We start from the raw sequence: 24537 nt of genomic DNA on the forward strand, positions 1-24537 counted from the left end.
GAGGATAGAGGGGGGAGGGTGGGTGTGGAGGGTGGGGGTGGGGGTGGAGGGGGAGGGTGGGGTGGGGGTGGAGCTTTCAATACGTTAATGGGGAACATTAAAATCCGTTTACGGTTGTCAGGAAGGAACATCAGAGCTGCTGGAATCGTTTCAAGAGGATGGATTTAATGTTCGGTTTAGAGAGTGTGTTAGGTGAGGATTACATGATGCTCCTTGGAGATTAACATGTAGAGATAATCTAATGTTTTTCCATATTACAGGATGGCATGGTTCGCTTAATTGATAGTGTTAAGGAGGAGTTATATGCTGAATTTGTAAGGCATCTCACTTTTAAAATATTGGGTTTTTATACCAGATATCTTTTTTTTTTGTTTAGAATTTTGATATATCCCACACATGGTGTATTTGAACAAAAGTTTCGAATTACACGATTATTGATGACGATTTTTTCGAGCATTAATAGCACAAACAACTATAACATTTCAAATACCTAAATATGTCAACACAACTACACAATACAAACATTCACATATCGTACAGCAGAACACAACATACTTAAGCGAAACACACACAACATAACTCAGTATAACACATCAAACATTCAACACTATACACCTACATTTAAGACACAGAACATAGCGTAACACAACATACATAAAACAGAAAAGACCACAACACACCCAAGCGTAACACACACAACATAATACAACAAAACAAAACATAATACAATATAACACAACACACATCGAACACAATACCCTTATATATAACACACAGAAAACAACAAAACTACACGAACCACAACATAAAAAAAACCTTTACAAACACACCACAAACATATGGATATTCTTTTATTCTACAAACTCTAAACACGGCACTCCAGCGAATCGATGTGAAATTAAAATTTCTCCTCATGTAAGGCATTTTGTGAATAGCTTACGGCAGTGATGGGCATAAAAATGAAACTTCATCAAATTTTATCTTGGATGAAACGAAAGATGAAAAAAAAATTCTTCTTTAATTAAATTAACCTCGGTTTTAATTACCAAGTTCTAAGCTAGCACACATAAATCACCTACGCTGAAAGCTGAGTTCACACGATTGTGCACGATTACATAAACTTTTACATGCAACTTGTGCAAGAACAAGTTTTTCTTAACTAACAGTGTGATGCTAAACTGGGGTTATTTATAAAACTAGATTATATATATATATATATATATATATATATATATATATATATATATATATATATATATATATATATATAAACAATATAGCATTTAATAAAAAAAATTTCACATCGACTAAACTCATCCTAAATACTATACATATTTTATGTCAGATATTTTGTCTGAGATCATTTATCCGTGAGATATATTGTCCGGTATATATATATATATATATATATATATATATATATATATATATATATATATATATATATATATATATATACATATATATAAGCATCAGAGTTCTTCACACTTACATGTAACACGTAACTATGATAAATTGATGGATTACAGCTAACAAACAGTAAAAATCATAAAGGATGTTTACGATACAATTGTGTAAAGTACAATAAGCTTTAAAATAAAATACAAAAGTATTTATGATCAGCCACAAAATACACGATTCTCGGAAATAAAACATTCCTTCACTACGGTTGATTAGTTTTTTTTAATTAAAAAAAAAAATTCCCCAAAACACAAAAGAGTAATGGCGAATGTCCATTGTTGTGTGTATAATTTCTAATTTTAGACCTCGAGACCCCCATCTAGATCGGATAGCTCGCGAGGCGTCAAATTAGATTTGATTGGCTGCCAGTAAAAACCGCAATGATCATCAGGCTTCGGATGAAAATGGCGGAATTCCAAACAACTTGGATGTAAATGTTGCTCTTATTTTTTTTTTTAACTTCTTGTCAGTGAAAGAGACGAACAGACGGATTTGCTAAGAAGAATTTATTTTCTTAGAGGAGCTGAAGCATAAATATTTGATTGGATGAAATCCCACTTCTATACAACTACAGTGCAGAAATGGCTGGGGTGTGTTGCTGGGGGGTGGGGGAGGGTAGAAGGAGCGTTTTGGGATTCTATATAACAGGTTTTTGTGAGGGGCAGAAAGGTGGGCTATTTATAGAAACGTTTATTGGCTGTATTTGATGTTTTTGTTTACGATAAGAAGACGGTGATTTCTTGCCGTGTTTTTTCTTACATATGATAACCTAATCTGAATTTGATTGAAGTATGTCTACATGAACGAGATTTTTCGTGTGGACCATAATATGTTGGACCGAATTCAACAAAACCTGGTTCTGGGTGGGGTAGAGTAGAGTGGTGAATGGACGAGACGAGCAGTGATTAAGTTTGTGGATAATCCCAGTCTAGACAAGTACCCGGCTCGCCCTTAATACCTGACCGGTTTCTGATTGGACATTAACTGTACTGGTCACACGGACCCCACCACCCATCACAAATTCCATCATACATAACTTAATACAGCATCCATCATAGACATCATCATCAAACACAGCCTCATCTCCACTTACAGATACCATCATCCATCGCACATACCATCATCCATCTCAGATACCTTATCTCTCGCATATACCATCATCTATCGCAGATACCATTATCCATCGCAGATACCATCATCCATTACAGATACCGTTATCTATCGCAGATACCATCATCCACCGCAGATACCATCATCCATGGCTGATACCATGATCCATCGCAGATACCATCATCCATCGCAGATACCATCATCCATGGCTGATACCATGATCCATCGCAGATACCATCATCCATAGCAGATATCCTCATCAATAGCATATACTATCATATATCGCAGAGAACAGTATCCACCGCAAACTACATTTTAAAAACAGCTTTATTCTTAATGGCTTCACTCATAGGCAGGTTTTCTTTCAAATATTTTTCTAATGGGAGGGGGGGGGGGGGGTCACTTGAACATGTTGTGAGAGCAGAGCTGACTTAAATTTCCGGGGGGCGGACACTAATTGAAGACTCTATTTTCTATATAAATTCTAATTCCTTCGGCAGGCCTCTGACCAACCATTCCCACCAAGATACATGAAAGAAATTCTGTCTAAAGCCCAACCTGATACCATTAATAAGTATTATTTAATAAATCCATCATTGATACATGCAACATTCATCTCACAGTGTTCATAGTGCGTAGTCTACACCATCGCTACATCATCCATTACTACTACAGCCATTATTAAATCACCACACCACACATCATTCATCACCAATACCATAGTCTACACCATCAATACATCATCCATTACTACTACAGCCATTATTAAATAAACACACCACACCACACATCATTCATCACCAATACCATAGTCTACACCATCAATACATCATCCATCACTACTACAGCCATTATTAAATAAACACACCACACCACACATCATTCATCACCAATACTATAGTCTACACCATCAATACATCATCCATTACTATTACTGCCTTTATTAAATCACCACACCACCACATCATTCATCACCAACACCGCAGTCTACACCAGCTTCATCCATCACCACCACCCCCATCATCACCTCACCACACCATCCATCACTGACTACACCTACAAACAAAACAAACCCTCCGCACCAGACAAACCTTAAAACACATGCCAAGTTTACTTAATAAAAATAATTTCTTTATCCTTGCCGGAACGGCGCCCCAGCTGCGCGGATTTCACAGGTGAAAAGATAGCCACAAAACACCGACGCAACTAACAGCCGACCACAGGTAAACAGCACGTGCCCTCACAGTGTAGTGAGTGATAATTTTCTTCCAGCGTTACCCCCTCCCCGGGTACCCCGGTCCTTAATGGACAGATTTACCTGTGTTCCGGTACTATAACGGTAGGCACCATATGCATGAATCAAGGAGAGAGAAACAGATGTTACTCCTGTGTTTAAAGATTAGAGTCAAGGGAGTTAATTCGTAGGTTATCTCCCCTTGAGATTTTTTTCAAGTGTATTAATTTACGTGGAGTCTTCCGATTTTCGAAGTAAAATCTTTTATGGGGAAAATAATTAAGTTTATGTTTGATACAAGTACTTCAGGCGCAAAAAAAAGTATAAATTATTTTAAAAACAACAAGAACTTCAATTTTTAAATGTGTGATTTACCTATACAGACTCACAAACATTTCAATTATATATATATATATATATATATATATATATATATATATATATATATATATATATATATATATATACATATAAAATACCCCTCAGCCCAACCTTTATATTCTGCACATGCACTAATTTGAAATGCGATGTTAATTTGCTTAAATTATCTCCCCTTTACGCGCCCATTTCCTTTACCACGCCCACACCTTTTTCGACCTTTTCCGTGCCAGACAAAATCGGTCCACACAAAACGGTGACGTAATCAACAACCAAATACAAAATACAAGCAACAAAAAAACGTATCACTGAATTGTTTTGTCTTTTTGATGCGTAATGTACAAAACAAATGGTTCTTGAGCTAGCTGTATATTGGGTTCGGTTGAATTTATATGGTTAAATAATTGAAGATGGACGGAATAAAAATTGATGATAGGGACTAGGAGGAACAAGGCAAGATATTTCTCGCCTCGGGACTGTGGAAATCTTTCCGCTCCATGGACGTAATGAAATAATTTTGTTTTATTTTATGTTTTTTTTTTAAATAAATTCTGTTTTGGAGTTGGCCAAGCAGAAATTAAAGGATGGAAGTGTTGATTGTGTAATGTTATAGTTGGGTTTTATGTTGTAGATTTCAGTGGTGTAACGTTGTAGATATGTGTGGTATTATGTTGTAGATCTTAGTGATATTATGTAATATATTAGTATTATGTTATAGATTACTTAATGTAATGCTATAGATTGATGTGGTGTTATGTTACAGGTTGGTGTTCTGTTATGTTATAGATTTCGGTAGGTGTAGTGTTATAGATCTGTGTATATTATAATGTTATGGATTCATTTTGTGTTACATTTTAGCTTGATGTGTAGTAAAATGTTATAGAATTGCGTGTGGTGTAATGTTATACTTGAAATACTTGTGTGATATAATAAACAGAAATTTTATGTAATGTTATAGACTGGTATGTGGTGTTATATTAACGTACAGTGTGTTATTTTACGTACGCTATTAGATACATAAAGTGTAATGTTATATACTAATGATGAAGTTATAAAGAAATGGATAGAAGTAAGGACATATACCTTAGTTGACAGTGTATACTGCATTGCTATAGAAAGCAAATGTATAGTGTAAAACAATAAATTAAAATGTATAATATTTGACAAATCACACGGTAATCTCCACGTTATACAACAAAGGACATTGTTTTAGTCTTATAATCTTGCAGTTAGTTCTTGGACAGTCTTTTTGTTTTATGTCCAATTGATGTAGTTTAACACAAACAGCTGTAGCGGAAAACGAAACGGTCTGGTAGCTGAAACATTTTTTGCTAGAAATGTGGTAAATGTATGATGCTGATCAAAATAAACGAAACCAACATCACATAAGACAGCCGCAGTCTGGGAAACCGGAAGGATGGACAGCCGGAAAATCGAGGAGCCGGAATAATCGGACGGCCGAGTTTTGGATTTCAATGCTGTTTAAATTAAACCATCTATTCCCATTGTAAGGTCGGGTTATGACAGGGTCTAATGTGGCGGACACGCTCGTTTGTCTTAACTAGGGGGAGGGGGGAGGGGGAGCGTGGTATGTCGTGAGGAGAGTACGTTGTGGATTTAATACGTTTAGAATTTATCTCGGTTCTGTATGAGTATATGTTTTGCCTTTACTGTTCTTGTTTATAGTATATAGTGAAAATATGATGTGTATGTCAAAAAAGTGTTTTGCCACCAGTTTTTAAAGGCTGCATATTAAATGTATTTTATCATCATTATGCTTGCGGTTTAGTAGCCTGTAGTAGTAGGTTGAAATAGGTTTAATTCTAAGTATACATCAGGTACTAGCTTGAAGAAATGTGTTCTAAAGTCTGCTCTAGAAATGGTAGCATTGTCTTTAATTCCGGAGTTAATACTGTGAGATCTATTAGCTGATAGAAATGTCTTCTAAAATCAGCTCTAGAGATTCAATGGTAGCATTGTCTTTAATTCCGGAGCGCGTACTGTAAAATCTACTAGCTGGTAGAGATGTGTAGTAAATAAATTCTGTCTTTAATTCCAGAGCTCACACTAACTAGATCTACTAGCTGGTAGAAATTTGTTCTGAAGCCTGCGCTAAAGATAAGATGGTAGCACTGTCTTTAATTCCAGAGCTCACACTAACTACCAGCTGGTAGAAAAAGCAAATGGCGGCCATCTGTTGTCGAGACAAATGTTTTCACCCTTAGATCTACCGTTATCTCTAGACATCTGCTGTTGGCTATGTAACTGTATCGGCCATTTAGTGTTATCGGCCGTGTGTTGGTAACGGCTGTGTGTTGGTATCGGCTGTGTGTTGGAATCGGATGTGTTCTGGTATCTGTTAATTGCTTTAGCTACTATTTGAAGGTATCTGTTATGAGCTGGCATCGACTATTTTCAGTTATCAACATTGTTCTAGTATCGGTTGTGTGTTGGTGTCTGTAGTGTGTTGGTATAGGCTATGTTCTAGTATCGGCTGGTGGTGGTGTGTGTTGTATTTCAGTATGGGCTTTGAGCTGGTATCGACTGTGTGTTAGTATCGGCTGTGTGTTGGTATCGACTATGTGTTGGTATCGCCTATGTGCTGGTATCGGTTATGTGTTAGTATCGGTTGTGTGTTGATATCGGTTGTGTTGGTATCGCAATGTGCTGGTATCGGCTATGCGCTGTTATGAATTAAGTCAAAACAGTTTCATTTTTTCTTACAATTAAGTCAAAACTTGCTTCTAGCCTCTAGGCAATCAGTCGTATGGTGAAGCCTAGTTTATCCAAGTGGTACAATGATTGACTTGTCGTACAACGAAAAAGATCCTACTGTATGCTCTTGTGTCGATACATGACAGTAAGAAAAAAAAAGACTTTTTAAGTATTTCTGTTAATTAAATCTTAATTTAATGTCTCTACAGTAAAAGAAAAGAAAAAGAGGCTAGTTAAGAGGGTTTGAGTATCTTCGTGACAATGATGTGTATTCACATCTTAATTGAACCTCTCTGAGCAAATGTTAAAAGTTTTTGAAATTTTTAAAGGTTTGAATTAGTTTCCTCAATGTTTATTGTCAACTAAATAACAGGGAACCTTGTAACTGTGGAGAGTTTAATTACTGTGAGCTGAATGATAGTCGGGGGTCTAATAGAACTTACGCTTGATGATTTTTCTATTAAGACACCAGTAAGGCAAGGTAGTAGTAACTCGGGGTATAGCTTCAGCAATGTTACCGTAAGGGATATCGCCATGGTAAATTCTGGACTAGATTTAAAGTTACGGTTATGCTAAAGTTTACGGGTACTGCAAACACAAAGCTTTAATTAAGAGGAATTTTCTAACAGTAAGATTTGTTTTGTTCGAAAATAGCACGACTAAGACAATTAAGGAAACCCACCCGGTCATCAAACACTGCACGTACCGAGGTACTCGTAGAAAAAAAATCTGGCTAAAAATGGCACTCGGGCGGAAAGGCTGGGAGAAGAAACGTTAATGAGAGTTAGATGAACGCAGGGTACACGATGTTTATCTGACGACAGGGCCGAGGTTATCGACGTTTTCATCGTCTGCTCGCTCGCGCCTGGACGGGCCGCGTTGTTCTGGCGGACTCAAAGACATTCCACGGGTTATCCTAGCCAGGGGTTCTCAGGTGCAGACCCGCGGGCCATTTCTGGTCGGTTGGAGAGTTTTTAATTAGCTTCACAGATACGAGAATCTGGTTATATAATGTTTCAAATACTTTTTCCGCCTGTGTGTGTATATATATATATATATATATATATATATATATATATATATATATATATATATATATATATATATATATATATATATATACTTCACGGACTTGAGATTACTTAAGATGTCTCTAGACTCTAGTCCATTAATTCTAGTTTCTAAAAGCAATGCGTATCACGTGTTTTTTTTTAATTCTTGTAAAGATGAGTCATTTTCTTAATTAGTTAATTATTTTTAATCATATCGTTATATTTTTTTTTTAAATCTGCTGCATTCGTGTTACCTCATTATGAACTCGTGATGTACGACATTGTAGGCAGGTGGGATATACTGAACAAAGAAGGTGCACGTTGTCATGGAAACAATGTTTTCATTATTTCTTTACCCGCACGGATGGGATTAATTATTTTTTAATTGCTTCACTTTATTGTTAATGATGTCTAGCTCTAAACTGCATCCTATTATCACTAAACACCGGCGACATAGTTAATGTTAGAGTTAGGTTGATGATAATGGATACATATTGGGATCGTTTCGTTTGTTTGGGGAAAATAATTATCATAATTTAGAGGTGGGTGGGGGTTGGATAAATGAAAGCATATTAGCCCATCAGGATTGAGAAACTTCTGGTAAATTTAAAAACCACATGTAGTGGTATGTGGCTGGGAGTCTTGCGCAACTCTAACGAAACAAAAATACAAAGAAAACACGCCGAGCTTCACAACTACTCAATATGGTTAAAGAAAAACACACATTTTTTAACCACCGCAAGAGTTAAGCATCAGTGCCTACATTTGTTGTAGCAATCTCATGGAGACTGTTGTATCTTTCTGCCTGAGAAACTTCTCTCCGCCTATAAAATCTGAACGACAACAAACACAATCGAACCCTGTTTCTAAAATCGGGAATGTTCGAGCCTTCACTTTAAGAAAAGGGGTGTATGGGTATGGGAGAGGTGGGGGGGGGGGGGGTCTCTCGACAGACGGGTGAAAAGAAAAGCCAGCATTAACCCCTGACCCCTGCATTCCGAATCGTTGCTTCCCTTTACCCGGGCCGATGCCTAAAAAATAGACAATCAATACCGGTCGCAGAACAATACCAAGTTCGATCTCATTACGTAACTGACGTTTTCTGTCTTTTTTTTCCTTAACTCACCATCTATTTTGTCGTCCGATGCGATCTCTTCAAACCTCGAGGCCGACCTGTTGCTCGTTCAGAATGTATAAAATGTCCAATTTACTTAATTACACACATTTCAAGACGAATGTGTGGAAAGTAATATCGTTAAGTTAAAATCTGTCCAATTTTTTTTTCTCGTGACTTGGTGCGAGAAAGTTTTTTATGCGGATTTTTTTTTTTCGAGAGCGAGAAAAAAAAGGTTAAAACATACAAGTGTCAGATTTTTTAAGAAGAAAAAAATGTTTTGTGACTGTTTGGATGGTTAGGGTGGGGGGTAGGAAATAGGAGATGTGATAGTGGTGATTGATAGGTGATGGTAATATGGGGGTAAGATAAGGGGTGGGGTAGGGGAGGGTGAGAGGGGAGGTTTGTAAGGTTAATTGGGAGGATTGATAGTGGGAAATGGGAAGGTGAGGGTTCAGAAGATGGGTTGCATGGGAGTAATTGGGAGGATTGGAAGGGGGAAACGGGGAGGGGGGGATCAAAATGATTGGGGAGTGGTTGGTAAAGTGTTGTAAGGGGGAGTGAAGGAGGGAGATAGGGTAGAACTTAGTGAGGGAGTAGGCTGAGAGCAAGAAATATCAGAAGAGGGTTTAGGGCTATATGTGTTATAAGGGAGGGCGGGAGGATGTAGAACGCAGAGATAGTAGAGTGGGGGTAATTTGGTGAGGCAGGAGCGACAAGCGAAAGAGAGGAGGTTGGCAGTTGCTAATTCTGAGTGTTAATTTATGTTAACTTAAGTTCATCTCAAGTTTTTCTGCGAGCTTTAAAAGTAAAAGTTACTTTTTTTTTACTTTTAAGTTCATCGAAAGGTTTTTTTTTTTGCGAGCATTACTCGTAGCGAAAATAATTCTAACTGCGTCACATTCACAAGGTATTAACTGAATATGCTGAAGTCAGCAAAAGCTTATCTGTCTATAGATAATCTAAAGCTGTAAAAAAAAGGCAATATGTTTATTTTTTGTGTAAATTGATATCTCAAGAAATATTTTAGCATCAATCAAAAATAGCTTTGCAGAGGCCAGCACTAAATAATTAGGTTGTTTATATTTTAGAACAGTATAACAATGAAGCTTTTTTGTTTTTAAACATGAAGTATATTTATTTCAAAGTAGCTTGTAGTTAAGGAATAAAAACATCGTTCTGACTCTAAAAACGAAATGTATTTGTTTTGCTGTGTTTTACGGTGCTGTATATGAAAAACATTTATAGATGTAGATGTAGTTCGGAATTAACCACGGATGAAAGCAATCACATCACGGAACATGGTCAAATGTTTACTTAGGTCAATACGTCTATTTCGCTGGTCAAGTTGGCAATGTCTGAGAGACATACAATAACCACATATACATGATTGTTAGACGTTGACCCATATATCAACGTGATTGTTTGGGTCATCATTGTGTCTGACCACTACGTGTCTGATGGTCAAGAGAGACAGGAAAGGAAAACATAGTGGTCACTCGTCCAACGAAGCTAATTAATTAAGATCATTTGGTCGCCTAAAAGATCCATCCCTAAATCCTTATGTATGATATTTGTGTATATTTTGTACTTTAATATCAAACCTTAAGATTAATCGTGGTAGTAAATTTAAAAAAAAAACGCTGAGTTTAAAGATTTAAACTTTAAATATATTTTTAACACGCTTTCATCCTAGCTCATTTCAGTAATGGTATTTCTATTTTTAGATTTTAGTCGTGTTTAACACAAGTCCACTGATAACGGATTTTCCCGTTCACTGAAACGTGTGATACGGCTCAGGATTTATGGGCATTTCCGTTCGTGACGTATTTCACCATCTTTTATTTGTGTCGCTTTTAACTTTTATAGGATTTGATTGAAAAAAAAATCTCTAATTAACTTTCAGGGCATCTTCTTACAAGAATATAAATAAGGAAATAATTTAAAATTAAATATGTTAATTAGATTTTTATAAGAATAATCTTTTTTTTTATTAAATCCAGAAACAAAACAAAATGTTTCTGTTTGGGGAAAAGGTGATCCTGCATCTAGTATACTAAGATAAGGAAAAGTGGTAAAGAGTGTACGTATGCGTTTTTATGTGTGGTTGTGTGGGTATGTGTGTGTGAGAGGGGGTGTTTTTTGAGTTCTAGAACATTCAAAACTTTATTGAAGATTGATTGAAAAAAAAATTTTTAATAAATTCAGAAATGTAACTTCTTTTTTTTAATATTAAATCCGCGTTATCGCTAATAAAAAAAATTACAAATGTCATTTATTTTGGGATGATATCAAGTCACTGCCCTTTACTAACAGGGTCCTTTATTCCTCGGCTATAGAACTGACATTCTCTCCCCTTACCGCGGGCAGTCATCTCCCCTGATCAAAAGAATTTTTTTTTTACCTTTCATTTCAAAAACCCTGTAATATAAATGATCAGACTCGTGAGGACAGCTTTCGCTTGCAATAGAACAACGGAAGACGTTTTTTGCCATCCCACAAAAAATAATCTGCTCCTTGATGAACGGAGAAATTTTAATGATCAGAATGTGGATGTCTCTTGTCTTAAATCAGACTACAGAGACAGGTAGCCTTTGGGAGGCTGCAATTAAAAGGTAACAGGTAGCCTCTGGGAGGCTGCAATTAAAAGTTAATAGGTAGCCTGTGGGTGCTTGAAATTAAAAGTTAACAGGTAGCCTGTGGGTGCTTGCAATTAAAAGTTAATAGGTAGCCTATGGGAGCCTGTAATTAAAAGTTAACAGGTAGCTAATGGGTGCTTGCAATTAAAAGTTAACAGGTAGCCTGTGGGTGCTTGCAATTAAAAGTTAACAGGTAGCCTGTGGGTGCTTGCAATTAAAAGTTAATAGGTAGCCTATGGGAGCCTGTAATTAAAAGTTAACAGGCAGCCTTTGGGAAACTATAATTAAAAGTTAACAGGTAGCCTTTATGAGACTGTAATTAAAAGTTAACAGGTAGCCTTTGGGAAACTGTACTTAAAAGTTAACAGGCAGCCTTTGGGAAACTGTAATTAAAAGTTAACAGGTAGCCTTTGGGAGACTGTAATTAAAAGTTAACAGGTAGCCTTTGGGAGCCTGTAATTAAAAGTTAATAAGTAGCCAATGTAAGTCAATAGGTAGCATTTGGGGGACTGCGATTAAAAATCAACAGGTAGCCTCTGGGAGGCTACAATTAAAAGCTAAAAGATATCATTAGGTAGCCTAAATTAATATAGTACAGTGAGCCAATGAGAAGCTGCAATTAAGTGATAACAGGTAGCCAATGTAAGTTTGCAATCAAAAGTTAATAGCTAGTCTGTAGGGCCGGAATTAAAAATTAACAGGTAGCCTTTTGAGGCTGCAATTAAAAATCAACATGTCTGCAGTCTACATTTAACATACAGCATACCGGGGACTACATAAGAAAGTAACCTTGTAGCCTAAGGGATGCTACCGTTGAAGGCTAGCAGGTAGCCTAGTGAAGGTGAACTTCTGAAGCCAAATTCCGCTGTTTTGTTAAAAAGCCGTTCGCGCTGTCTGAATAAAAGAAGTTGTTTTTATCAAAGACAAGTAAAACGTGTGCAAGAAAACGAGTATCAAAGGACAATCCTAGTAAATTCCATAAAAACTGCATTGAAATCTACAACTTTTTTTTATAAAAAGAAATTATAGAAAGTCACATGTTAGACATTATGGCTGCGAGATTATACCGATCTAGTTTAAATGCGCCACTTTATTTTAATATTTAAATACACGCGAAATAAGTATACTAAATTGTGTTGGAGTGGGATCCCATCCAACACTAAAATTAAGCACGAAGAAGAAAGATTTTTTCCTGCTAGGCTAGGTACCCGTATTAGCTCAGTGAACACAGTGAAATCATATTTAACTGAGCCTAAGATGCAATACTCGGAAATCGAACTGGTCTATCGGATTAGCAATAGCCAATAGTACCCCTTCTTTTTCTAAGAGTAGGCCTACTTTCAAAAGTCCAGCAGTAAAATAACAGGTTATTAATAGGTTTTAAACAGTTTTCCCTATTCACTATACCGACAACCCGACGAAAAATATACGAACAATATATGTTTTGTTTAAATAAAAAACACATTTTTTATAAATATTCATCTAAAATGTACCTCAACGGGTCCCTGTAGGCTAAACCATTTCTGTAGGTCTAGACACAAGAACAACAACCCAGTGTCGGGAGTTTTTCCCCTTACACTGACTTATCATCTGATTGAGTGGGTTCCTTCCCTTTTCCGATCTTATTGAATAGAAAAATCAATACCGATCGAGCGAGCTAAAAAAAATCTATCTTGCTTATAAATAATAATAACAACGAGAAAGTCAAATATTTTTGAGTGAAACACGACATTTTTAAAGACTAGGTGGTATTCGTCAATCTATTTTTTATAGATAGTGTTTTTAGGGGATGGGGTGGGGCATGGTGAGACGTCTTGAGTGAAGTTTAAGATTCAAGAAAAAAAACATCGCGTAATGTATGGGCCTGATTCTGGTGGGGTCGCCTTGCATTAGGAAATTGGACTTGGTTTGTTAGTGTCATCTTGAGGAGGGGGGGGGTGAAGTTGGGGGTTCGGGGTTTAAGTGACGTCATTTAAGGGTAGGATGGAGAGAGAGAAGAATTTCTTTTATTACCTCCGTAAGAAATACATGGGTTTAAATTAGAGTTAGTTAGGCGAAGATTTAAAAGGATTATAGAGCTAGTTTTAAACTTGAACGATATGGATCTTAGTGTTCTTTAGATGTAGGTTAAAAAATATTTTTCAACGGGGATGTGTGTGTTTTAAACTACGGCTAGTTTGTTTGAATGCACTAGCAGAAACATCTGACAACGGCAGTTTTACAATATTGAATTATATTCCTATATTGCCCATAGAAAAAAAAATCGTGTTTCTATGAGCAACCAATTTATTTTTATAGCAGCCTGTCTGTTTCCCGTAGCAACCTGCCAATGACCCATAGCAACCAATATAAACAGGCTCAACCTGTCTGTTTCCTATTGCAACCCATCTTTTAACCAAGTTTTATACAGAAAAAACTTCCTAAAAATTGGAGATGTTTCTGTTTAAAAATACGATGAGTAGCTGTAGTGAGCGAGAGAGCAACTTGATATGCGGGCTATGAAAGAGCGACTTTTCAAATCCATCCATCAATATGATTGAGTTCTAAAATAACAAAAAGCTTAACAGTGAATTACATCGGGTATTCGTCTTCATATTAACAACGTCATTTTACAAAATGAACAGCGGTACTCCTGACATGCGCAGAGCTGTTTAAAAAAAAAAAAAAAACATCATTAAACCGTTAACATACTATGAATTATGATTCATGTTTTTAATTAAAGAACGCTAATTGGAAGCGGATGCCATAAAGCCGAACGTTAAAGCTTGCAGATAAGATTTTTTTTTTACCCCTACGCCACATGTTAATGGAATCCTTATCCTTTGATATAACCGCCATAATCATTATAAAGTTGATAAAAATTTTATTATCAGGATTATGATAACAATTATTATAATTATTAGATATGCGAATATCTATATATATAAAGCAAAGTTGTCGGGTGCCCGATATGGCACTTCCCGGCACCGCAGGCGCTTCAAATTTGGCATGAGTCTGCCTTGGGGCGATAGAACACGAGAACCGGTGCCGGTTGGCCGAAAAGTCCACGTAGAGGGGGTCAAAACTGACCTCGACTGACCGGCGCCTTACATGGGCTCTATTACGAAAAGAACTTTTGCCCGACGACCCCCCTTGAAATTCTGTGAGGTGGTAGGAGAACGCCTTGGGGTGTCACAAAAAACTCGTCATGTCCGGGAAAAATCGGGAAATGGGTCAAAACTGACCAGTCGTATTTCCTTTTATAATCTTTGTATTTTATGGGGAAAATTTCAACACAAATTTTAGGGTACTTAACCTCTGTATATCTGGCTAATATTTTGCACACACCTCTATAGATAACTAAGCCGTATGGAAAAACTATTGGTCAGACTCAAAGCCCTCTAAGAGGGCTAAAAATTGACCGCGAGTGAAATTCTCATTATACGAGATATATATATATATATAAATTGACGAACGATCCCCCTAATATTTTGTGATGTCCTAGACCAACCCTGGAGGGTAACAAAAAACTATTCCCGTCGGATAAAACCTTAGAATCGTTAGATTTGTCCATATGGCGTATTTTCCCTATATCAACAATTGTTTGTGAAAAAGTAATAAGACTGTCATTTGGTGTAAGAACAGGGGAGGTAACTGTTTAATGTAATAATTTTTTTATTATTTATATACTGTTTTTAAGAAAAAAACAAAAATCATAAAGTATAGCATTTTGTAAATTGATATTTTGTTAGAACTTGAGGTTTGTATTGTATTGAAATCGGAAAAAGTAATTGCGAAAGTAATTTAATATACTATTTGTGTTATACTATTAAAAAAACCATTGCAGTTCTAATAACCTTGCAAATAATAACTTTGCGAATATTCCATCTATGTTTGCTAGATGAAAAATTGCCTAAATGTATTTATTTAGGCCCAAAAAGTTTAACATAAAAAAAAAAAAAAAAAAAAAAAAGTTTAACATAATCGGAAAAAATAAATTAAAAAAAAGGAGAAAAGAAAAGAGAAACAAAAATTATAAATGGCTAGATCTATACACTATCCTCTGATCGTGTTAGCTTTGTGTGCATAATTAAAATAAAACACATTGGGATCAAGCGTTTAAATTTCTAAATAGGGACATATGACAGGCCTGGGGTTTATCTATACAGCCCCAGGGTTTATATATATATATATATATATATATATATATATATATATATATATATATATATATATATATAAATATATATATATATATATATATATATATATATATATCCTACTCGATTATTGTAATAGTCATACTAATAAACGATTAATAGTATAACTAGTAATTGTATTAGTTTTGTTAACATTACACTTAATGTTATTGACTGTGTTATTCTCAAGTCTGTAGACATTATTAATTGTATAATGGTAGGCGTTAGAACTTTTCTCTTCAACTCACCTAGGCCATGTCTTCAACTGTCTTCCCGCAATTCGTTGATGTCAGCACTTATCCCACGCAGCGTAGCCCGTAGTTCTCTCTGTAAAACATAGGGCTACGTGGCCCTAATTCTAGCTGTTACACCAAGGGGTAGCCTTCACCCCGTTTTGTGCCAGATTTAGATTTCCATTCAATGTGGCGTATCGATTGCATAACACATCAAGTTGCTTCGGATAAGGATGTACTTTAAAGATTTTTAAAGCTGTGCTTTTAAAAACTCTTTGAAGTTAATATTACAAAGTTTAATTGGGCCACAGGTACTCTTGAGAGTCATTTGATATATTGAGTTTTTATTTCATTTATTATATATATATATATATATATATATATATATATATATATATATATATATATATATATATATATATATATATATATATATATATATATATATATATATATATATATATATATATATATATATATATATATATATATATATATATATATATATATAATTCCGTATAGGTAAGTTTCGCATCAGAATTGATTTTTTTTTTCCTTCCTCATAAGTTAAATACATTTCTTGGTTTATTTCCTGGCTTTTTATCCTGCACAAAAATAATCTTCAGGCAATCAATAACTATTTTACGGGCACAAGCATATCTTTTTTTATAATATTCAATTACTTTCAAAGCTCTTCCTAGACGGTCAAAACTAGAATAAAAAGTAACTGATTTGGCGACCAGAATCAAAACTGGGTGTTTGATTACGAAGGTTATACATAAGCCCTTACGATAACAATAACCAAATTTCTAAGAACGGATGAGTAAGTAGAAGCTAGAAATGAACGTTTTGTCAACATTGAAGTTTTGACTTTCTCATAGTCGCCGGTAAATATTAAAAATATCTGTCACAATAAGCGTTATTACAGTCGACCATTTTGGTAGTTTTTGTGCATGCGTTTTCTTTTGTTTAGTTTAGTTCTTGCAATTTTCATGCATAGTCAGCTTGTTGGGTAGTTTTTGTCTAGGCGTCCATGGATTAGTTCATACGTTGTCAGCATTTTCGTGCTTTAAACACGCATGAAATATCCAAACTCGTGTTAAAGAAATAATGGAACCTCCCACCACCAAAGTGCCGTTCTCCCAGCATGCTTTCAATTTTTCATCAATGGCCACCGCCACAACTGTTTTCAAGTTTCTGACCTCACGTTTACTATCCCCCCCCTTTCCCCACACATCCACATTCCACACACATCCACATTCCACACACACACACCATCTCATATTTGTCAAATGATGGAGAAAGGCAATTTTACGAGCTAATAACTTGATTCACATTACATTCAGATTTGGTCGGCTTGACACGCATACAACAAAATTGAGGAAACTGAGGGTGGGAGGGGATTGAGGGAGGGATGGAGAAAGCAAAGTGTGGGAGGGGGTGGGGGAGTCATGGTGGAGATGATGGGAGGGGGTTGGGAAGTACTGGAGGAGAGGGGTGGGAGGAGGTGGGGGAGTGATGGAGGAGAGGGGTGTGAGGAGGTGGAGGAGAGATGTAGGAGAGGGTGGGAGGGGGTGGGGCAGTCATGTAGGAGAGGATAGGAGGTGGTGGGGGAGTGATGGAAGAAGCAGAGTGTGTGAGGGGGTGGGGGAGTGATGGAGGAGAGGGTGGAAGGGGGTGGGGAGTGATGGAGGAGAGAGTGCGGGGGGGGGGGGGAATGATGGAGGAAACAAAGAGTGGGAGGAAGGGTAATGGTTTAGGAAGCAACAGCATATTTAAACACAGATCAAGTGCTAGGATATTTTTTTGCGAGATATCGGGGAAATAAAATGTGACAAAAATGTTAGGAAATATTCCTAATTAACGGGGAATATGTAATTATGTATGCGATCAGGAAGTGGAGTGACACGCTACATTAGCTGGACGGACGCCTGGAATATTTCTCTACATACATTTTACAATTAGCTTCTCGGCTTTAACGTGGTTGTGGGACAGAGTGATCGGGTTGTAGAGCGCTCGTGAGCTAACCCAAAAGTCTCGAGTTCGGATCTCGGACTAGAGTTGAGTCTGCAGGAAAACCCTGATTTCCCCCAGCGTTAGTACAAGTAAAGGCGGTTGTTATTGGCTGACCACAACATCGCTGTATGTGCCGAGGTCAAGAGACATTAACTCTACCTCACCTACCGTAATGATCGTTAGGTCTGAAAAGAAAACTTTGCTTATTAAATTGTAATACACGCTGGGCGATGAATGTTCGGGCGAGGACTTAGACTTAACACATATTTTAAACAATGAGGAAGCTTAAACCCGCATCGTAAAATAGTTTGAAGGAAGTTGTTTAAAAATGCTGTGTCTTTTATTTCAGATTTCTACTTTTTATCATAAACCAAGATAGCCTCAGTAATAAGTATGTCATTTGGAGAGAAGAGGAGAGGAATTAGTACTACAACATCCAACTTCAGAGTAGGATTGAGTTAATTATTTGACCACTATAATTTTTTAAACAACTTTCTTCAACAAGAAGCGAGCATGACAAAAAAGTAGACAACACACTAATATTGAAAGTAAAATTATGTTACTTGAATTAATTTTAATAAGTATTTGAACTGATTTGATGATATAAAGTAATTTGATGTCGAGTACTTAGTAATAATTTAATTTTGTGATAATCATTCCAACATGTGCATAGATTCATACCCCTTTAAAACTGTGACTTTCTTTTTGTGATTTGTCTTATTTTAAAATGTGACTTTTTATCGATTCTTTTCATAGTGCATTTTGTGATATATATTTTTCCTGTGATATTTTCTTTGCAAAACGCGTGACAACATTTTTGGTAGCCATTTTTGTGACTTTTCCTTAACAATCTTTTTGACACGTTTTCCTAGCATTTATTTTCTTACTTCCCTAGCAAACGATATGTGACTTTTTCCACTGATATTATTTTTCGAAACATGCTTCCCGCTCACCAGATCGCTTGGCCTGAGGATCAATATCACAATCACTACTCCAATTTTAAAAAAAAACATCGATCAAAACAACTCCTTGACCTGTGGAAAAAATTGTCACATTCGCCCTTTGACCTGTAGCATTGATCACATTACCCTCTTCCCCTTGATTAAAAGCGGGCCATTTGTTGCGACATGTCATGCTCAGAACGTTGTTTACATTAGGCCTCTGCGCGCATGTACCACCGGAAATGAAAATATCGTCTATCTTTCCAGTGGCAGGTCTTGAGCTTTGAATTCTGGGATCGAATGACCCTCCAAGACGACAGGCCATTACGTAGCCGAGTGAATAGGGAACGTTATACGCTAAAATATGCGGCATTTGTCTCCAATGTTCATAAATCAAGTTAGACCACTGGGTTTTTTTGCGAAAATATTTATCTCTAGATAATCGTTCTTGGCGTTTTATGCAATACCGCATTTATTAAATCTAATCAAAACTAAAACCAATTATTATAACATGTCTTTTAATTTAGAGTTTTTGTTGTTGTTTGCTTTAATTTAACTCCAACTTCACATTGCAACAAGGACATGCCTTGTGAATAGATTTTTATTTGTTTTATTTACAGTTTATTGGCGCATTAAAATTAAGTTATTAAAATACTATATTAATCGTTCATGGCGTTAAATGCAATACAGCTTGCAGTTATTAAATCTAATCAAAATTAAAACCCATTATTATCACATGTCTTTTATTTATTTATTTTTAGTTTTTATTTAATTTAAATTTGAATTATTGAAGATTATCGCTGTTGTATTAAAAAATCTTTAAAAAGCATTAAGGTGGTTTAATTAAATTACAAATTTAATCAAAATGTAATTAAAAAATTAGAGTCAGTGTTGATCAATAGCAATCATGGGCGTTCAGCCCTCGGGCGAGTGCAGGTCCACGGATGGCGTCGGTTGGATGTGGTTTTGATGGAATCAAATGGGCATACAATACTGGGTGAGGAATGCACGTAGGAGGGGGGGGGGTTGCTGGGGAGGGGGGTGTTGCTGGGAAAAGAGGGGGGTGGGGGTTCTTGTGTGGAAGTTGTTGCTGGGGAAAGAGATCAACATTGAGGATACAATATGGGCTGAACCATACTCGTCAGAAAGGGGGGGGGGGGGGTGGGGGGGGGCTGTAATGGTGAAGTAAGGCTATGGAAGATACAATATACGGTGAGCCATGCTTGTATGTAGATGTTGTGTTGCTTGGGGGTGGTGGTAATTGTGTTACAAGAGGGAGGGTTAGTTGCTAGGGAAGGTTGTTCTTGTGGGAGGGGGAGTAGCTGGGGAAGAACGCTGTTGTGAGGGGGGGATGGAAGCTGCTGGGGAAGAAGGCTGCGGGGGGGGGGGTGTTGCAGCGAAAGGAAGCTCATGTGTGGGAGGGTGGGGGTTGTATTGCTAAGGAAGGTTGTTCTTGTAGGGGGGTTGCTAGGGAAGAAGGCTGTGGTGGGGGGGGGGAGTGTGTTGCATGGGAAGGAAGCTCTTGGGGGTGGTGTTGCAGCGGAAGGAGGCTGTTGTTGGGGGTGTTGCTAATTGCATTGTCTTGATTATTTTATTTTTGTTTTGTAATGAAAGAAGCGTTTCTACCAGAGGGTTGTGAAGCTGGCTGGTTACACGTATAGCATAGTGGTGTGCCTGGTTGTGATGGTGTTGGGGTAATGTGGACAGCACTATCCCCAGCCTTCTTTGTAACCTGACGTTATAGTAATGATGATTGGAAGGAAGTCTGGCAGCCTTAAACACTAAAGTTTCCTTGTTGCTTGTTCTTGGTTGAACAAAGGCTATGGAAGCAAATCCAAAAAGAAAAGCAGGCTGAAATTGGAGTCAATGGCCTCAATGGCGTATAACCAGTTGACACGTATCCTTAATTGTGTTGGAGGCGTGGCCGAGTCGGCAAAAAGCTCATGGTTGATAAATTCGAAAAAAGTCTCGAGTTCAAACCCTCTGACAGATAAATCTCGATCCCTTACAACACTAATAATTAAGAATGAAGAAGGAGAAGACTAACGTTTAAACTTAAAGGTTTGATGTGAGTGCTTGTGTATGTTTGTGTGTGTATGTGCAGCTGTATAAAATATGCATTTGTTCTCTGTGTATGTTTGTTTTTGTATGGATTTATGAGTGTATGTGTGTGTATATCAGCAGTTGTATGAGAGGTGTATTTGTGTTCTCTGTGTTGGGGCACGAGTGTGTATGTTTGTATATGACAGGTGCATTTATGTGTTTGTCGTATGCATGTGTTTGTGTAATTGTGTGTGTGTGTGTGTTGGTGTGCATCAGCTTGAGTGTGAGAGTTTAGTTGAACTCTAACGTTGTACTTTTACACAACAGAACTTCGAACTCAACCCCTCCCCTCTCCCCTTTCACAACACATACGACTGGTTTTTTCGCGGATCTGCGTAAGTTCATTAGCGCTAATGAACGGCGATAATTATCTGCTGCTTCATTTAATTTTAAGGATGGGTAAAGCTAATCTGACTGAAGTAAAGTTCGTGTTAGAAATTAGCGTCGGTTCTTTAAAAAAAATGTAACCGATGAAAGAAACGAAACACATTTCATATTTGTATAATCGACAGTGGTAGCTTAATGAGGAAAGGAGAAACGGTATAAATGTGTCTTAATGTTAAAATAATGAAGGAAAGCTAATTACATTGAAGGAGACTTACAATACAAAGATAATTAGGAAAGTAACTTTGGAGTTAGGTATCTTTACATTGTTAGGATAATGGAGATCGCAAAATGTGCGAGAAGAATAGACGGCTTAGAGGCCAATTATTCTTATTTGTGAGTAATTTGGTTTCAACGATGGGGAGTATCATCATCATTTTCCTTTTCGTTCTTTGCGGAGCATAGGGCCTCTGCCAAAGATTTCTAGTAGCGTTTTTTTTGTATTTTTGTTTTCATGGAGGGGGGGGGGCAAAGAGGGTCTAATTAAGACGCAAATATAATATTTTCTGTTTACCTTTTCAGTTATGTAATAATAACTTTAGTTGAATTACTGAATACTCGAAGAGGGTTCACTCTCTTTATTTGCTGCAAGATTTGTTGGTAATCCCAGCTATTTACGATATCACGTCTATTTTTAAAATCCCAACTATTACTCTTTTCCAGCTATTTTCCCAACCTATATATTAAAATCATAACTATTACTTTTTCACGCTGCATAACACATAAGTTAATTATTCTTAAAATCACTGGAGGCCCTTATGCAGCCGCCTAGTTAGCCCAGGCAAAAGTCCGGCACTGGTTTTGAGTCGCTATGGTATGTTTAAGTGTAAAGTAATCAGTTTGTGGACAGCCATTGCTGAGATAACTATATGACAACTTAGATAAATATGTAACTGAGGTGACAGCTGACTGAGGTGTGTAAGTTGATTCAAATGAATGAGACTGACATAACTCTGACTGAAACGTTCTACAAAATCGATGAATGATAAAAAATTATGAAATGTGAGTTAATGTGTAGATGGCAGACATGACTGATTAAACTAAAATTACTCATCAGTGACAGACTGACAATTGAGATGACTGATGATATTAAGATAACTGATATTTCAGATGACAAACAAGTCAGATGAGTGCTGACCGATAATTAATTTATGAAACTAAACACAAACAATATGATTGCACACAAATCACATCTGTCCACGTTTATAAAACTATTTAACCCGTGTCGTGTTTCCACTTATACCTAAACCCAAAACTTGAACTGTTTACACACAACCCATCGTTTAGTTAACCACAGCATCATTCACCACTGACGGGTAACACCTACCGCAACACCCCCACATTGCATCCAGTAATTCGATACCGAAACACGCATAACATCAAGAAAATAAATATAATCTCTGCCAAATTAAAAAGCTTCTCCAGTTTCTGTTACTCGGAGACCGAAAAAAAACAATGTTTTCTATTCTCAGAAGATGAAAACATCGTTGCATTTAATTACAGTAAAATTGGATCCTCATATGACCAAGTATCACAAAAAATAAAAAATAAAAAAATAAAAAATAAACTAGCAAACTGCTAGGCAAATTATTGATAAAATCAGTTTTTTTTATTAGCATTGTGTCTTGAAGCAAAATTTAAATTTGCTAACTTAATTTTTTTCATTACAGATGTCGACTGTTACTTTTTTTCCACCGTATTTCGGTTTAGAATATCAGCTAATAACTAAAAATGTCATTATTTACATTTTATTTCTTAGTTACATTGCAATTTCCTTAATAGAAACAGACATAGCAAGGTTCAATAATTTCATGAACAAAATTTTCATTACATACGTATTTATATTAAAATGATGTTTTTAAAAGCTAATACAACAAAGTATTATGTGTTTCAATTTAATCTTCTCAAGATTTAGCAAAAAAACAAAAAAATAAAAAGATACAAGTTTACAAAATAGGTTCTATGTATGTTTTGAAACTCTTACTTTAAAATTTCACAACAAAAGAAATTAAATTGACAATAATTTATTATTTTTTGGAAAAAAAATGCATGTGACCAAATATGTTATGCTACGCCTCAACTGGCAACAGTGTTGTATCCAAAATATCCACAATGGATTCAAACACCGCACGCCGTAGTGGATAAATACAAACATGCATTAGCAGTACATGGAAACATACTCTGGTCACATTGGCTGCCCAAATCAAAGAAATCGGAACAGCTTTTGTAAAGCCGCGGTAAGATCACTAATCGATAACCCTTTTATCGAACTCAACGATTATGAGATTTTAAATAGAAAAAAAAATTAATTTTATTTTAATAAGTTGATTACAATACGTTTATGTAAACAAACGTAAAACATGCATGAATACTTACGTTTGGTAGTCATGAACGATAATTCAGCGACTTGTTGAATCGTCTCTTATTCCAATTCTAGTCCGTGGCCTTCTGTCTGATGCCAGCGTGCCTCGCACGGCACGGAATATGGATTAACGTTTCGGGAAGACGAGGGGAGAGAACCGGTGAAGCCGGCGAAGAGGGGAGCTAAGCAAGGTAGCTCGTACGAAAATGATTGAGCAGCAGGAGTTGTCTTTCCCTGTGGTACTCTGTACTTGATCTCAATGAGGCAACAACGTCAACTACAAGCGGGGTTGGGCTATTTTTAGACACGGGCCGTAAAATCAAACAAACAATTACTCAATTCACAAAAGGGTTGGGTTTTTTTTTCTATGAAGCCTGACCCTAATTATAAAAGTAATTTCATGAAAAATTGAATCTATTACTTTTTTTTAAATTCAAGAGGGTTTTTTTTTAACTTCTGAAAACGTGTTTAGGAAATCTAATAGAAATTTTTTGTACTAGTAAGCTTTACGAAGAGCATTAAAGGTAATAGAGTGATTTTCAAATTAATGTATTCATATAACTGTATAAGGCTGAAGATGAATACAATTACCATTTTTAAACTAATTAATAGCATCT

The 24537-nt window shown here is 36.4% G+C and overlaps 1 protein-coding gene across 1 annotated transcript in view; it reads right to left on the reverse strand.

Moving 5' to 3' along the window:
* The window catches only part of LOC131957917 (uncharacterized), a 71052-nt gene extending 47029 nt beyond the window's left edge, over window positions 1-24023 (reverse strand). The window contains exon 1 of the mRNA XM_059322762.1: window positions 23935-24023. The gene's annotated coding sequence lies outside the window, so the exon portion shown is untranslated. The remainder of the gene's footprint in view (window positions 1-23934) is intronic.
* Between the last annotated feature and the right edge of the window lie 514 nt (window positions 24024-24537).

The sequence above is a fragment of the Physella acuta genome, unplaced genomic scaffold (genome assembly GCF_028476545.2).
Source record: "Physella acuta isolate Inbredline_101_S28 unplaced genomic scaffold, ASM2847654v3 ptg001278l, whole genome shotgun sequence".
NCBI classification, from domain to species: domain Eukaryota; kingdom Metazoa; phylum Mollusca; class Gastropoda; family Physidae; genus Physella; species Physella acuta.